This window comes from Garra rufa, chromosome 1 (assembly GCF_049309525.1).
Source record: "Garra rufa chromosome 1, GarRuf1.0, whole genome shotgun sequence".
Taxonomy (NCBI): Eukaryota; Metazoa; Chordata; class Actinopteri; order Cypriniformes; family Cyprinidae; genus Garra; species Garra rufa.
Window position 1 is genome coordinate 101,587,169 of NC_133361.1, and position 16,067 is coordinate 101,603,235.

At 38.1% G+C, this 16,067-nt stretch overlaps 4 non-coding genes and 1 pseudogene across 4 annotated transcripts; all 5 read left to right on the forward strand.

Annotated features, from left to right (window-relative positions):
• Positions 1-10,231: 10,231 nt before the first annotated feature.
• Positions 10,232-10,360, forward strand: LOC141319012 (5S ribosomal RNA; annotated as a pseudogene).
• An 84-nt stretch (positions 10,361-10,444) lies between these two features.
• Positions 10,445-10,563, forward strand: LOC141317908 (5S ribosomal RNA). The gene has a single exon (XR_012352258.1). It is a non-coding gene; the product is annotated as a 5S ribosomal RNA (ribosomal RNA).
• Positions 10,564-14,817: 4,254 nt separating this feature from the next.
• On the forward strand, positions 14,818-14,936 carry LOC141310867 (5S ribosomal RNA). Its single transcript, XR_012348350.1, has one exon. It is a non-coding gene; the product is annotated as a 5S ribosomal RNA (ribosomal RNA).
• Positions 14,937-15,737: 801 nt separating this feature from the next.
• Positions 15,738-15,855, forward strand: LOC141319111 (5S ribosomal RNA). Its single transcript, XR_012353386.1, has one exon. It is a non-coding gene; the product is annotated as a 5S ribosomal RNA (ribosomal RNA).
• Positions 15,856-15,939: 84 nt separating this feature from the next.
• Positions 15,940-16,058, forward strand: LOC141317795 (5S ribosomal RNA). The gene has a single exon (XR_012352151.1). It is a non-coding gene; the product is annotated as a 5S ribosomal RNA (ribosomal RNA).
• Positions 16,059-16,067: the final 9 nt, after the last annotated feature.

Here is a 16,067-nt window from a genome sequence, read left to right on the forward strand (position 1 = left end):
AGTTGTTGGTACATTTATTAATGACTGGGAAAAAAAACGAGTTTGCGCTCTATTTTTGTGAATGAATGACGATCGTAACGGGCAGCAGCGCGACTGGAAGTATCGCTTCCCTACTTCCGTTCTTGGACGCCATATTGTGAAATAGGCCTATCGGTCAAAGGTTACCATCTTGTCATCATGTGCCTTGGTGACATCATCTGATTGGACTGCTGCCAAGTTTAAGACTACTGTCCCACTGCTCCCCTCCTCACATGACTCACTGACAACAACAGCTGCAACAACAAAAACAACAACCACCTAATTTCTAAGGTGAGTTCACTGTTTACTTCTCTCCATTCTCTGTGGTATAATAAAACCTATTCTGTCAGGATTTGGTCTGAGAAAAAGGGAAATCTCTACTTCACAAGAAATTTGTTCATACATTTTTCTTAATAATCAAAAGTCATTGATAAAATATAATGTGAATAAAAGATTTACCTCAGATAAGCTTTTCTGTCAGGAAGTGGGAGAAGGGCTTTCTTTAGGGTTAGGTTAATTTTATGAAGTAAATCTTTACTTCACAGGACATATTAATAACTTTCAATGAATAACTCACTTATATTAATGAAGTGTGAAGTAAAAAAAAAAAGAAGACTATTAAACAAACAAAAAAAAACTCGACAGGAACACTTATTTTTTGTGAAGCCAAGATTTACCTCAGAAAATATTTCAAATTGTGACTGGTACTGTCTAAATATACATACTTCACAGTAAGTATTCTTAAGTATGTTGTGCATTTTTCTCTTACCCTTAGGATGGCAACACCAAGTCCATACACACGGCCAGCACCGATTCGTTGCAAGTGTGTTGCAAATAGGTCCACTAAAAAAGCCACCTCATATCATTACGAGGGGGACAAAATAAAAATAGAATCATTTTATTTGAAAACCGTTACTGCCCTATCTGATGGCACAAACATATATACAACAAAAGCACGAAAAATGGAACGCAGCTGGAGGAAAACAAAACTAGATGTTTTTCGTACTGCTTGGCGTGAATGTAACTTATCTTATAGGAAAGCATTAAAAACTGCCAGATCGGATTACTTTTCGTCTCTCTTAGAAGAAAATAAACATAACCCTAGGTATTTGTTCAATACTGTGGTTAAATTAACGAAAAATATATCAGAAACAGGTGCAGACATTTCCCAACAGCACAGCAGTAATGACTTTATGAAGTACTTTACCTCCAAGATAGACACTATTAGAGACAAAATTGTAACCATACAGCCGCCCGCTACATTATCGCATCAGATAATGCGTTGTAGATCTCGTGAGGAACAATTCCACTCATTCTCTATTATAGGAGAGGAAAAATTGTATAAAATTGTTAAATCATCTAAACCTACAACATGCATGTTAGACCCTATTCCATCTAGGCTACTAAAGGAGGTACTTCCAGAAGTCATAGATCCTCTTCTGAATATTATTAATTCGTCACTATCATTAGGATATGTTCCCAAAACCTTCAAACTGGCTGTTATTAAGCCACTCATTAAAAAACCACAACTTGACCCCAATGAACTTATTAACTACAGACCAATTTCGAATCTCCCTTTTCTGTCAAAGATACTAGAAAAGGTAGTATCCTCACAATTATGCTCCTTCTTAGAGAAAAATGGTATCTGTGAGGATTTCCAGTCAGGTTTTAGACCATATCATAGTACTGAGACTGCTCTTATTAGAGTAACAAATGACCTGCTCTTGTCAACCGATCGTGGATGCATCTCTCTATTAGTGCTACTGGATCTTAGTGCTGCATTTGATACTATTGACCACAACATTCTTTTAAATAGACTTGAAAATTATGTAGGCATTAATGGTAGTGCACTGGCATGGTTCAAATCGTACTTATCTGACCGTCATCAGTTTGTGGCAATAAATGAAGAGGTATCATTTAAATCGCAAGTGCAGTATGGAGTACCTCAAGGCTCAGTACTAGGGCCATTACTTTTTACGCTTTACATGTTACCCTTGGGAGATATCATAAGGAAACATGGTGTTAGCTTTCATTGTTACGCTGATGATACTCAGCTCTATATTTCTTCGCAGCCTGGCAAAACATATCAATTCGAAAAACTAACAGAATGCATAGCTGATATTAAAAACTGGATGGTAAATAACTTCTTACTGTTAAATCCTGAAAAAACAGAGGTGTTAATTATTGGACCTCGACAAGTAATGACCTAAAACACAGTCTAATACTAGATGGCTGCTCTGTAAATTTGTCGTCATCAGTTAGGAACCTAGGCGTCCTATTCGATAGCAATCTCTCCTTTGAAAGCCACATTTCTAGCATTTGCAAAACGGCATTTTTCCATCTTAAAAATATATCGAAATTACGACCTATGCTATCAATGTCAAATGCTGAAACATTAATTCATGCGTTCATGACCTCAAGGATAGATTATTGTAATGCTTTATTGGGTGGTTGTTCTGCACGCTTAATAAACAAACTCCAGCTGGTCCAAAATGCAGCAGCTAGAGTTCTTACTAGAACTAGAAAGTATGACCATATTAGCCCGGTTCTGTCAGCACTGCATTGACTCCCTATAAAATATCGTATAGATTTTAAAATCTTGCTTATTGCTTATAAAGCCTATCGCATTATAGTCCCTCACGTCCGCTGCGTTCTCAAAATTCTGGCAATTTGATAATACCTAGAATATCAAAATCAACTGCCGGTGGCAGATCATTTTCTTATCTAGCGCCTAAACTCTGGAACAATCTACCAAACACTGTTCGGGAGGCAGACACACTCTGTCAGTTTAAATCTAGATTAAAGACACATCTCTTTAACCTGGCTTACACATAAAACATTAACACATTCCTATAATTCAAATCCGTTAAAGGATTGTTAGGCTGCATTAATTAGGTGAACCGGAACCGAAAACACCTCACATTACATCTGATGCACTCGTTGCATCGTAAAAAGAATGGCATCTACGCTAATATTAGTCTGTTTCTTTCCGAGGTCACCGTAGCCACCAGACCCAGTCTGTATCCGGATCAGATGGTCACTGCAGTCCCCCAGATCCAGTCCGTACCCAGCTTAGATCATGGATCACCACCTGGAGATGACTTCAATAGCCATGGATGTCAACCAGATGAGCTCCAGAGACCGATCATCAATGAAGACCTCGCCAACCTAGACGGCCATCGGTGCCACACCACGGGATCCTGACGAGTTCTCTACAATCAGACATTGGTACAAACTGCTGGTTTCGTCTGGCCAGAGGAGAACTGGTCCCCCGACTGAGCCTGGTTTCTCCCAAGGTTTTTTTCTCCATTTCTGTCACCTGTGGAGTTTTGGTTCCTTGCCGCTGTCGCCTCTGGCTTGCTTAGTTGGGGACATTTTCCAGCGATATCGTTTACTATTTGAACTGAACTGACGATGATATCACTGAATTCATTGATGAACTGCCTTTAACTAAAATTTATTATCTTCAATAATGCGTTACTTACACACTACTGTTCTGTTTAAATACTGTGCAGCTGCTTTGAAACAATCTGTATTGTTACAAGCGCTATATAAATAAAGGTGACTTGACTTGACTTAAAATCAAAATGATCAGGCAGCTGTTATTTCACCCAAAACTTTTCATGAGTGACATTGGCTGTCTCCATTCTTGTAGACTACTCATTGTTTTTCATTAATATAATTTTCAAATTCGTTGAATTGTTTGTTTGTTTTTTATTGCACCTCTCCTATGATTGTAAATTATTGATGTCCCTCTGTTGGACTGGAGCAGAGGCTGGGACAAGCTTCCAGCACTGACTTTGCTAAATGGCAAAGAATGCGAAAGCGGCTAAGTTTGGATGAGCATGCAGCGTCACTTCTCCAGTCGCTTCGCAGCCTCAGGAGCTTTCCAAAAGACTTCCCTGGCAGTGATGGGATTCGAACCCACGCCCCCGAAAAGACTGGAGCCTTAATCCAGCGCATTAGACCGCTCGGCCCACGCTACCTCGTCGGGTCGTATTCCAAGGGTCTCTTCGACAGGTGGAACGCCCTCCCTAATACTGACTCTGCAGAACGGCTGCAGTCTAATCCTGTTTGCGTGAAATAATCCCGCTCCCAAGCGGGATAGAGGGCCTCCCTGCCTTGGTTAACTCCTTGAGATCGGCTGTATCGCCGGTGATAGCGGCTAATTTTTTTTAAGATCAGTGCAAAAGACACTAAAAATACTCTGTCGGTTTCAGTCATAAAAATTAAAGCTATTCATCATTGGACCCTGGTGAAAAAACCAGCTAAAACCAGCCTAGGCTGGTTGGCTGGTTTTAGCTGGTCAACCAGCCTGGTTTTAGCTGGTCATAGCTGGTCGGCAGGCTGGTTTTAGAGGGGTTTTGGCCTTTTTTCCAGCCTGGCCAGGCTGGTCAGGCTGGTCTTAGCTGGTCAGGCTGGAAAACCACCAGCTAAAACCAGCCTGACCAGCCTGGCCAGGCTGGGAGACCAGCTAAAACCAGCTACTTCCAGCTTAAACCAGCCAATACCAGCCAACCAGCCTAGGCTGGTTTTAGCTGGTTTTTTCAGCAGGGGAAACTGTTAAGTGTGTACTTTTATTTGTGCACACTCACAACAGCAACAGAACGTTGTGTTTTTTTTTATAGAATAAATAAAACAAACAGGGTTATTTTTGTTTTCTCTCTCTCCGCAAACTGCTTTTAGAAATGCATCACTTAAATCATTCAAACTCGGTGAATACTTGGCACATAAACAGAAAAGTGGTATCTACTGAAAGCTTGAGATTTATGCTTTTAAACGAAGTAAGTTTTATCGAAAACAAATATTCTGTGATAAAGTAATCTATATGAAACCAAGGAGATGTCTAGTCTATCCAGTTGAAGCTAATTATTTTTAATTCGACCGCGCCCACTACAGAAATTTCTTTCACATTCAAATTAGCCATGTGCTACAAGCGCGGCAAGGACCGGAGTATCTGTACGCGAGGAAACGCCCACATCACCGCAAACAAAGCAACATGCCTTTTCAAGTTCATTTTGGTTACAGTTCGTTTCTGAAATAAGACGTGCTTATATTTATATTTACCTTGATCAGAAGAAGGACGCGATGCAACGCAAACCCAGCAGGAGGAGACATTTACATGAGTAAGTCTTACTTTCATTTTCCCTTTTAGCTTTAGTTGTTATTTACTTTGACAAAACGTGTACACATTTTTCTAGTTAGACTTATTCCAAACTATAATTCCTGACTATATCAAATAAAACATTATGAAGTACGTTTGATTGCATTGCATCTCTCACGATGCCAGGATATTTATAATGTTCTAGAAAACGATGCGTTTATGACTTGAAGATGCATTTATGACCATATGTTTATGACTGTAGAATCAAATTTATTTATTTATATATTTTATTGTATAACAGTAGAGTGTAAAAGTAATATGAGTTCTTACACTGAATGTACATCGTGTTTATTAGTAATATGGTGCTAAACGATAATTATTAGTTTGGACATTTCTGCTTCCTGCTTCCTGTCAGGCCGCGTGTTTACTCGGCGTTGAGTGTTGGTTGTAAATTGCATTTGGACTGATGATTTACGGATCTCCAATTCTGATTCAAACGCCTTATTTACAGTATGAGTCGGCAGAGGAAAAACGCGTCAGAAAACGAGGACGTAAAAAAGTCCATCGATCTTTTGTTCGAAGAAGTAACTGCTGTCCGGAGGCAGCAGGAACACCTCCTGGCCCTAGTGGAGGAGGTGAAAATGCTACGCATCCAAATAGAAGTCAAAGACAAACGGATTGTGGATTTGGAGCGGAGGGTGAACGAGCTCGAGCAATACTCCCGTATGAACGATCTGGTCATCACCGGTCTACCGATCAAACCACGCTCGTATGCACGCGCGGTGGTTGGGGACAATGGGGAAGAGCCAGAGCTGGAGACGCGCTCAGTGGAACAACAGGTAGAAAGCTTTCTGCAAAGTAAAGGAGTGGAGCTAAACCTGGATTACATCGAAGCATGCCACCCTCTACCCAGGAAGAGCAACAAGAAGCCCACAGTCATCATCCGATTTGTCAATAGGAAGAATAAAACAGCAGTGTTGAAGCAAGGACGCAAACTCAAGGGAACAAATGTTTACCTGAACGAGCACTTGACAAAGAAGAATGCCGAAATAGCCTGGAAAGCAAGAGACCTCAAGAAACAACATAAAATCCAACACACATGGGTAAACAACTGTAAAATCTTTATCAAGTTGAATGGCTCAGCGGAGGAGGCCAAGATTCTCACCGTGAGACATTTGGAAGAACTGGACGAGTATCAATGAACGTAAAGAGTCAACGCATATTCCGACGTGTATACATCAAGGTAACTTCTGATTTAGTTGAACTATGAAAACTACAGTATGTCCAATCTAAAGGACAATAATACTGAACTATTGCAGAGGATCCATGAACTCCAACTGCTGGACCTGAATATGTTTAGATATACAGAATACAATAATCATGATATAGAGACAGACATTGACCCGGACAATAATTTTCTTTCTTTTGCTAATATTAATTGCAAGTATTATACTAATGCACAGTATAATACTAACTTGATTACAAAGGGTAAACTGTCTATTATTCATTTTAATAGTCGAAGTATGTACTCCAATTACAGTGAAATATGTGACTATTTAGAGTCATTTGTTCATCCTTTTAGTGTCATAGCAATATCAGAAACGTGGTTTAATGAAGACAAAGGAATCAACTTCGAAATAAATGACTATGACCTCAACTACATCAATAGACAAAACAAAATAGGTGGTGGTGTAGCATTGTATGTCCACAAAACAATGCAGTTTTCAATAGTAAATAGTTTGTCAATAGCACTTGATAATGTGATGGAATGTGTAACTATTGAACTAAAAAATGAAAAGCAAAAGAATATTATCATAAGTTGTGTCTACAGGTCACCTGGATCAAATGTAGACTTATTTAATGAATGCATGGTGAAACTGTTTTCTGAAGTTACAAATAAGCCCTTATTTTTATGTGGGGATTTCAATATTGACCTTTTGAACTCAAACAAACACAAACCTACCTGTGAATTTGTTGATAGGATGTATAGTATGTCCTTATTTCCATCAATCACAAAGCCCAGTAGGATCACCTCTCACAGTGCAACATTAATTGATAACATCTTTACTAACAACTTTTTAAACAACACTGTTAATGGTCTATTGATCTGTGATATCACCGACCATTTACCAGTCTTTACTATATATGACTGTAATGTTAGTAAACGTAATATAACCTGTAATGTGAATTATAGACGAGTACAAACTGAGGAAGCTATTAATGGGTTTAATGAAGAATTAAGGTCACATGATTGGAACACTATTTATGGAGAGATGCAGACTGATGTGGCTTACAATAATTTTATAGACATATTTACTTCCTTGTACAACAAGCACTGTCCCATCAGAGTATTTAGTAAACCGAAAAGAAATTTAAAATGCCCTTGGATTTCCAAAGGCCTGCAGAATGCATGTAAGAAGAAAAATAACCTTTATAAATTGTTTGTTAAATTGAAAACCAAAGAAGCTGAGGATAGATACAAACTATACAAAAATAAATTGACAGCTATAATGAGAATGGCGAAAAAACAATATTATGAAAATCTATTACTAGCTAATAAATCAAACATAAAAAGAACCTGGGCAGTATTAAATAGTATCATTAAGCAAGGATTTAATAAAACGGATTACCCGGAATATGTTGTTAACTCTAATGGAAAAAACTATGATATGAATAAATTAGTAAATGATTTCAATAATTTTTTTGTAAATGTTGGCCCTGATTTAGCAGCCAAAATTCCAAATCAAGAATTAGAGTTGAATTTTGAAAGAAACGACCATACTATTTTCCTCTCTCCTGTCAGTGAGTGTGAAATAATGAATATTGTGCAAAAATTAAAAAACAAGTTATCCACAGACTGTCACTCAATCAATATGGTACTAATAAAAAAGATAATTACAAGTATTATAAAGCCTCTAACACATATCTGCAACCTGTCGCTTAAAAACGGCTGTGTGCCAAGAAAAATGAAAATTGCTAAGATCATACCTTTGTTCAAAAATGGAAATAGGAATCATTTTACTAATTACAGACCCATTTCACTCCTTCCTCAATTTTCAAAAATCCTTGAAAAGGTTTTTGACAAACGGTTAGAAAAATTCATAAATAAGCATAAGCTAATTAATGAAGGACAATATGGGTTCAGACCCAATAGATCTACTTCAATGGCCATAACTGATGCTACAGAAGAAATATCAAAGGCATTGACAAAGAAAAAACAAGCAATAGGAATTTTTATTGATCTAAAAAAAGCGTTTGACACCATCAATCATGATATACTATTTAAGAAATTAGAGCGATATGGAATACGGGGGGTGGCTGGGAAATGGGTGAAAAGTTATTTGAGCGACAGAGTACAGTATGTCCAAATGGGTGAGCTTTCTTCTGGATGTCTTGACATTGCTTGTGGTGTCCCCCAGGGGTCAGTACTGGGCCCCAAATTGTTTAATTTGTATATAAATGATATTTTTAATGTTTCTCAGTTGGTTAAATGTGTATTGTTTGCTGACGACACAAACATTTTCTATAGTAACGTCAGTTTGGAGCAACTTATCAGCGTTATAAACAAAGAACTAAGTAAATTTAAAAAATGGATGGAAAGTAACAAATTATCCTTAAACCTAGATAAATCTAAAGTGATGTTTTTTGGAAAGTATCAAGCCATTTCACAGAAACTGGTTGAGATAGATGGAGCACAAATTGAAAATGTTCAGGAAATAAAATTTTTAGGTGTAACGATAGACCAGAAGTTAAGTTGGAATGCCCACATCAGACATATAACTACTAAAGTCTCCAAAGGCCTTGCTATAATTAGTAGAGTTAAACATATCCTTGATCAAAATGCACTCCATACCTTGTATTGTTCCTTAATACAGCCATATCTAATCTACTGTGTAGAGGTATGGGGCAATAATTATAAAAATGTAATACAATCACTTTTTTTGCTACAGAAAAGGGCTTTACGAATTATACACAAGGCTGCCTATTTTGAACACACAAATCCTCTCTTTCTTAAATCAAAGTTATTAAAAATGCAGGATCTTGTAAAATTATATAATGCACTGTTCATGTTTAAAGTATATCACTATTTATTACCTGTGAACATTCAAAACATGTTTTCCCTTAAAGAGCAGTCGTACAGTTTGAGAGGATTTGGGAACTTTGTGGTCCCAATGGCGGGTTCCACCAGGAGGAGTTTTTCTATGTCTGTATGTGGGGTCACCTTGTGGAATAATTTGGGGCTTGAATTTAAGCAATGTCAAAGCATTCACCTTTTCAAACGTCTTTACAAACAAAAGGTCTGGTCCTATTACAAAGATAATGAGGTTTGATTGTATTCATGTTGAGTGGAGTGTTGGATTAGCTGTTATTTACCTTTATGGTATTACGTCTACCATTGTTGGTAGCTGTTCGGCATTTGTTATGTACCCTTGTGGTATTCCATCTACCATTGTTGGTATTCGATATTCATTGTTACTTGAGTTAATATCTGTATGAATATGTATAGTATGTATGTGTGGTTTGGCATATGTGTAACTATAATACTGTTTCTTAATGAGGTATTATTATTACTATTATTTATTTTATATATATATATAAATAATTTTATTTTTCCTTCTCTCTTTGAGATAGTTGAAGTAGGAAGCAGCTATTTTGTTTGTATTTTATTTTGTTTGTATTCTTTGACAGACTGGGGTGGGGTTCAATAAGTTTTACTTCTCCCCACTCCATTTCAAGCATAAGCATATAAGTTATTATTATTACTATTATTATTCTTATGTATTTTCTTTTTTTTTTTCTGCTGTTACACTATTTGCTTGAAATAAATAAATAAAATAAAATAAAAATAACCTTGTAAATACACCAAATCTATTTAAACCAATTTTCTTTTATGTCTCATTCTTTTAACCACTAGTCATCTCTCACAGTTAAATCTGACCCCATTTTAGTCTTGTAACTCGGCTGATAAGGCAGATTGTTACACTTTTATGGGAGACCGCCTGGGAATACCAGGTGCTGTAAGCTTTTGCCTTTTCTTCACTATTTATATAATATGCTGGCTTTTACGGAGGCTGATCTTTAAATAGCCCACTTTTTGGAGCAGCCCTCGCTTATGGCCATACCGCGCTGAGAGCGCCCGATCTCGTCTGATCTCGTCTGATCTCGGAAGCTAAGCAGCGTCGGGCCTGGTTAGTACTTGGATGGGAGACCGCCTGGGAATACCAGGTGCTGTAAGCTTTTGCCTTTTCTTCACTATTTATATAATATGCTGGCTTTTACGGAGGCTGATCTTTAAATAGCCCACTTTTTGGAGCAGCCCTCGCTTATGGCCATACCGCGCTGAGAGCGCCCGATCTCGTCTGATCTCGGAAGCTAAGCAGCGTCGTGCCTGGTTAGTACTTGGATGGGAGACCGCCTGGGAATACCAGGTGCTGTAAGCTTTTGCCTTTTCTTCACTATTTATATAATATGCTGGCTTTTAGAAAGACGTGTTTTACCGCTCTATTTATTACAATCATTTAAATGTATTATAGAGTTTTAAGTGTTTTACATGTTTTTTAGGCCATTTTATTACTCTTAACATTTTAAGTGTATGTGTCTTTAATAAATGGATGGTTGGCCTGTCATGTGACTAGACACATGACAGGAAGCAGGAAGTACAACTGTATAAGAGAGCAGCATGACAAACAAAGGACAGTCACCAAACTGTTGGATTGAGGAGTTGCTAATTTTAGAGCTCACCTTTCCATTCACCACCTGCAAACTTTGGATTACACTTTCTGTGGATTGTATATACACTGGTGGACACTCACATTGGACTTATCAACACACTGGGGTTCTTGGACTGTTTTTAGGGTATGGACAAATGAACTGTATTCTTTTAACAGAGTTTACCTGTTTTTAGGGTATGGACAAATGAACTGTATTCTTTTAACAGAGTTTACCTAGTTTTATCGTGTTGTTTTAAAGTCTTTTATGTGAACCTTGTAAATACACCAAATCTACTTAAACCAATTTTCTTTTATGTCTCATTCTTTTAACCACTAGTCATCTCTCACAGTTAAATCTGACCCCATTTTAGTCTTGTAACTCGGCTGATAAGGCCGATTGTTACACTTTTATGGGAGACCGCCTGGGAATACCAGGTGCTGTAAGCTTTTGCCTTTTCTTCACTATTTATATAATATGCTGGCTTTTACGGAGGCTGATCTTTAAATAGCCCACTTTTTGGAGCAGCCCTCGCTTACGGCCATACCACCCTGAGCGCCCTCTAGTGGAAGCAGGAAGTGGTACAGCTTGCTGGAGAAAGCAAACAGAGAGAGTTTTGAGAACTGGAAACTGAAGCCTGTGTTTTTAAAACAACCTTTTTGAAAAAGAGGAATTGGTGGGCAGTCAAGTTATTTAATCCCCAAACGGCTATTGCTGTTTGGGGATAAATACTTTCTGTGCTGAGATGGCTACAATGTTGGATGACAAAATGGAGGTGGGAAGAGGCCTGGAGAAAAGGAACACAAGGGAAATGGATGGAGAACGGGACCAAAGAAGAAGGAATTATGAAAAGAGTCTCACAGTGCTCGTGGAAATAGAAGGAGAAGATAGAATAACGATGATGGAGATACTGAAGAAAGTGAGAGAAGAGTGTGGAGTGGTGATCGGCTGTAGATACAAAACACCAAAAGAATACGAGCTGACAATGGAAGAGGAAAAAGGAAAGAAGAAGTTGTTGGATGGGCTAAAGATAAAGAACAGTCGGATTATGGCGAAAGAGGTGGACTGTATGGAGATGGTGGTCTCATTTCTTGGTCTACCAATGTATATTCAGGATGAGGAGATACTGAGAAAGCTGTCGGAATGGGGAGTTAAAGCGGTCTCAAGAGTGAAAAGGAGAATGTGGCCGGGGACAGATATCGCTGATGGGATAAGATTTTTAAAGGTAAAATTCAATGATGTGGTAAAATCACTGCCATATTCAACAAAGTTTGAGACACTAGGAGGGACTGAGCATTTCAGAGTGATACATGACAGACAACTGAAAGTCTGTCGCCTGTGCATTCAGCCAGGTCACATTGTAAGAGACTGCCCAAGCTTCAGATGTTTTAAATGTGACAAGCAGGGACATTACGCCAGAGAGTGCAAGGAGGTGAACTGCATTATGTGCAATATGCGACCTGGATTATGTGTGTGTGAAACACTGCCGGAGATGGTTGAGGAAAACAGCAATGAGGAGGATTCGGATCTGTATGAGGTGGATGAAGAGGTGGAGATCGAAGGAAAGGAAGGCTTTTGATAGGGTGGAACATAGCTTTATAGAACAGACAATGGGGAGATTTGGGTTTGGAGAGAGAATGCAAAAGTGGATAAAATTAATATATGTAAATGCTAAAAGTTGTGTTAAGGTTAATGGGGTGTTAACTGACCCCTTTCAGTTAGAGAGGTCAGTAAGGCAAGGCTGTCCGTTGTCTGCAATATTGTATTCAATAACAGCTGAGCCCCTGGCGACACTTATCAAAAATGACAAGGAAATAAAAGGTATTAAAAAACCAAATGGAGGATTGAGTGTAATACATCAATATGCAGATGATACAACTTTTACAGTTAGGGATATAGAGAGTATAAATAAAATTAGAAAACAGATGGAAAAATACGGGAAAGCGTCAGGTGCTAAAATAAATGTGGAAAAAACTAAAATAATGAGTATAGGAGGAATAAGGGTGGAAGGGTCAGATGTTCCATTTAAAATAACGAAAGATTTTATAAAAATTTTAGGGGTAAACGTAGGAGAGAATGCAAAAGAGGCAAGAGATGCAACATGGTCGGGAGTGCTAAACAAAATCAAGCAAGTGTTACAGTTTTGGAGACTAAGGGAATTAAGACTAAGAGGAAAAGTGGTAGTGGTTAATTCTTTATTGTTAACTAAATGTAATTATGTGATGGGAGCAATTGATTTACCAGACTGGGTGTTAAATGGAATAAAAGAGGCTGTGAATATTTTTGTGTGGGGTGGGAAAGGAGTAAAAATATCAGCAAAAACATTAATAGCAGATTACAGTGAGGGGGGTTTGAAATTGATGGATTTAGATGTGAAAAGGAAAGCAATAAGAGTTAAGACAATAAAAAAAGTATTTATGTGGCAAAGTAGAATATGGATGGAAGGGGTATATGAGAAAATATTTAAATGAAGGAGGAGGGTGTGGTGAAGAAGGAGTGTTCATGGTTTTAAAAAAGCCAATGATTGAAAAGTTGCCTTTGTTTTACCAAGAAGTGTTTACTGCATGGGCTGAATTTGTGATAAATGTAAACTATGAATGTGAAAACATAAGCCAAATACACAATCAGCCAATTTTCCTGAACCCAAGAATAAGGAGGGGAGGGAAAATGCTTTACAACAGACTGTTCATGAGAGCGGGGGTAAGGAAAGTAAAGGATTTGGCTTACGAATATGTAAAAGGTTTTTTACCGAATAGAGCAATATATGATTGTGTGGTGGGGTGGGATGATGAAATTGAGAAAGCAAAAGTGGATGGTGAATGTGAAAACATAAAAAAAAGCCTGCCTGAAAGGTGGGTAGAAAGGATTGAAAGGGAAACTGTTAAAGTGGGAGATTGGGGAATGCCTGAAATGTACATTGTGGAAAATGGGAGAAAAAAGTTTTTGTGGGAGATAAATGTGAAAACTGTATACAAAATGATGGTCAGAAAGGAGATCAAAGTGCCTGCATCAGAAGCGGTATGGCCAAGATTGTTTCCTGATTTGAAAGTAAAAACAATATGGAGAAACTTAAATATAAAATACAACGGACTAGACTGTGAGAACTTGGACTTCAAGCTACGACACAATAGAATCTATACAAAGGTGGTAATTCATCAAATGAATAAAAATGTGAGTAGAGAATGTGATATATGTGAGACAGAGCCAGAAACTTTGATGCACATTTTCTTTGAGTGCAAGGAACTTGAGGAGTTTCATGGAAAAATGAAAAAAATGATAAAAGATGGAATGGGAAAAGGGGTTGCAGAAGATGAGTGGAAAAAACTGTTTTTGTTTGGTGAATGTACAAATTATAAGGATAGGAAGGTGAACTTTTGGAATTTGATTCTGAGTAATGCAAGGTATGCAATATGGGTGAGGAGGAATATGGCATACTATGAGAGAAAGAAAGTAGATGTGATTGAAATGTTCAAGAGTATTGTTAGAAAGAATGTGTATATAATGTGGAAATACCTAAGCAAAGAAGAATTTGAAAAAGCATTTGTAGAAGAAAGTGGATTTATATGTACAAAAGAAAGGTTTAGTTTAACATTTTGAAAAGAAATGGTTATATTTAAGTTAGGTAATTTTGTTTTGGGTTTTTGGTTTCGTTTGAGTGATATAAAGGAGGGTTAAAATTCAAATATCATGCTGTATATGCTAAATTGTCTTCAAATGTAATAAGATTGAAAGGTGTAATGAATGAAAAATGAGTTATGTAAATATTATTTTGTACTTTTTGATAATAAAAAAAAAAAAAAAAAGAGAGCGCCCGATCTCGTCTGATCTCGGAAGCTAAGCAGCGTCGGGCCTGGTTAGTACTTGGATGGGAGACCGCCTGGGAATACCAGGTGCTGTAAGCTTTTGCCTTTTCTTCACTATTTATATAATATGCTGGCTTTTACGGAGGCTGATCTTTAAATAGCCCACTTTTTGGAGCAGCCCTCGCTTATGGCCATTCCGCGCTGAGAGCGCCCGATCTCGTCTGATCTCGGAAGCTAAGCAGCGTCGGGCCTGGTTAGTACTTGGATGGGAGACCGCCTGGGAATACCAGGTGCTGTAAGCTTTTGCCTTTTCTTCACTATTTATATAATATGCTGGCTTTTAGAAAGACGTGTTTTACCGCTCTATTTATTACAATCATTTAAATGTATTATAGAGTTTTAAGTGTTTTACATGTTTTTTAGGCCATTTTATTACTCTTAACATTTTAAGTGTATGTGTCTTTAATAAATGGATGGTTGGCCTGTCATGTGACTAGACACATGACAGGAAGCAGGAAGTACAACTGTATAAGAGAGCAGCATGACAAACAAAGGACAGTCACCAAACTGTTGGATTGAGGAGTTGCTAATTTTAGAGCTCACCTTTCCATTCACCACCTGCAAACTTTGGATTACACTTTCTGTGGATTGTATATACACTGGTGGACACTCACATTGGACTTATCAACACACTGGGGTTCTTGGACTGTTTTTAGGGTATGGACAAATGAACTGTATTCTTTTAACAGAGTTTACCTGTTTTTAGGGTATGGACAAATTAACTGTATTCTTTTAACAGAGTTTACCTAGTTTTATCGTGTTGTTTTAAAGTCTTTTATGTGAACCTTGTAAATACACCAAATCTATTTAAACCAATTTTCTTTTATGTCTCATTCTTTTAACCACTAGTCATCTCTCACAGTTAAATCTGACCCCATTTTAGTCTTGTAACTCGGCTGATAAGGCCGATTGTTACACTTTTATGGGAGACCGCCTGGGAATACCAGGTGCTGTAAGCTTTTGCCTTTTCTTCACTATTTATGTAATATGCTGGCTTTTACGGAGGCTGATCTTTAAATAGCCCACTTTTTGGAGCAGCCCTCGTTTATGGCCATACCGCGCTGAGAGCGCCCGATCTCGTCTGATCTCGGAAGCTAAGCAGCGTCGGCCTGGTTAGTACTTGGATGGGAGACCGCCTGGGAATACCAGGTGCTGTAAGCTTTTGCCTTTTCTTCACTATTTATATAATATGCTGGCTTTTACGGAGGCTGATCTTTAAATAGCCCACTTTTTGGAGCAGCCCTCGCTTATGGCCATACCGCGCTGAGACCGCCCGATCTCGTCTGATCTCGGAAGCTAAGCAGTGTTGGGCCTGGTTAGTACTTGGATGGGAGACCGCCTGGGAATGCCAGGTGCTGTAAGCTTTTGCCTTT